At 38.6% G+C, this 1,447-nt stretch overlaps 1 pseudogene; it reads left to right on the top strand.

Moving 5' to 3' along the window:
* The first annotated feature begins 984 nt into the window (after window positions 1-984).
* On the top strand, window positions 985-1,103 carry LOC114796249 (uncharacterized; annotated as a pseudogene).
* Window positions 1,104-1,447: the final 344 nt, after the last annotated feature.

Below are 1,447 nucleotides of genomic sequence, written 5' to 3'. Positions count from 1 at the left end.
GTTCAAGCCCCTTTGGTTTAAAGTTCAAGATTTTCAAGCAGAGTTTGCTTACGGACATACCAGCTGAAGATTCCCCAATCTTGTCTGATCTCAGAAGCTAAGAAGGCTTGGGCCTGGTTAGTACTTGGATGGGAGACTATGTGGAAATGCCATGTGCTGTAAGCTTTAACTATTGTAAAACTTTTAAAATGAAAGTATTTACATTACTTTGTTAACTTTTTTTAAAGTAAGTTAAGGGGTATTTTCTTTCTTTGATATGTTTTCCCGCCTTTTTTTCTTTTTTTTTTTTTTTTTTTTTTTTAACTTCCCTTCAGGTTTCTTTGTCTGTGTGTGCTCTACAACGATCATTCACAGGCTTGGCTATGGAGTGGGGTGGAGCTGAATCGATTAGGTGGGGTTTTCCAGCCCTCGGCCTTAAGGTGCTACGCACCCTGATGTCAGTTTAATATCTGATACGTCATATTAAGCGGATTTTTAGAACAGGGAGTCGGCAATAGGGCCTGCTCCATCCGCTCCATTCATCGACCCAGTATTGCATTGCCTCTAGAAGGTGTGCACTTTATTTGTTGTATTGCAAATAAAAGCTTACCACTCCAACTTTTTGCCTTTTCTCCATCATAATTTGACAGTAAAGCGGAGTTTACACTCTTTGATATGTGTTCAAGCTCGTTTGGTTTAAAGTTCAAGATTTTCAAGCAGAGTTTGTGTACGGACAAACCAGCTGAAGAATGCCCAATCTTGTCTGATCTCAGAAGCTAAGAAGGCTTGGGCCTGGTTAGTACTTGGATGGGAGACTATGTGGGAATGCCATGTGCTGTAAGCTTTAACTATTGAAAAACTTTTAAAAATGAAAGTATTTACATGGCTTTGTTAGCTTTTTTTACCTTTTCTCCATCATATTTTGACAGTAAAGCGGGAGTTTACACTCTTTGATATGTGTTCAAGCCCCTTTGGCTTAAAGTTCAAGATTTTCAAGCAGAGTTTGTGTATGGACAAACCAGCTGAAGAATGCCCAATCTTGTCTGATCTCAGAAGCTAAGAAGGCTTGGGCCTGGTTAGTACTTGGATGGGAGACTACCTGGGAATACCAGGTGCTGTAAGCTTTAACTATTGAAAAACTTTTAAAATGAAAGTATTTACATGGCTTTGTTAGCTTTTTTTGCCTTTTCTCCATCATAATTTGACAGTAAAGCGGGAGTTTTCACTCTTTGATATGTGTTCAAGCCCCTTTGGTTTAAAGTTCAAGATTTTCAAGCAGAGTTTGCTTACGGACATACCAGCTGAAGATTGCCCAATCTTGTCTGATCTCAGAAGCTAAGAAGGCTTGGGCCTGGTTAGTACTTGGATGGGAGACTATGTGGAAATGCCATGTGCTGTAAGCTTTAACTATTGTAAAACTTTTAAAATGAAAGTATTTACATTACTTTGTTAACTTTTTTTAAAGTAA

This window comes from Denticeps clupeoides, chromosome 8 (assembly GCF_900700375.1).
Source record: "Denticeps clupeoides chromosome 8, fDenClu1.1, whole genome shotgun sequence".
NCBI lineage: Eukaryota > Metazoa > Chordata > Actinopteri > Clupeiformes > Denticipitidae > Denticeps > Denticeps clupeoides.
The sequence above is the reverse complement of the archived record's forward strand: the minus strand, read 5'-3'. Positions and strand labels throughout refer to the sequence as shown.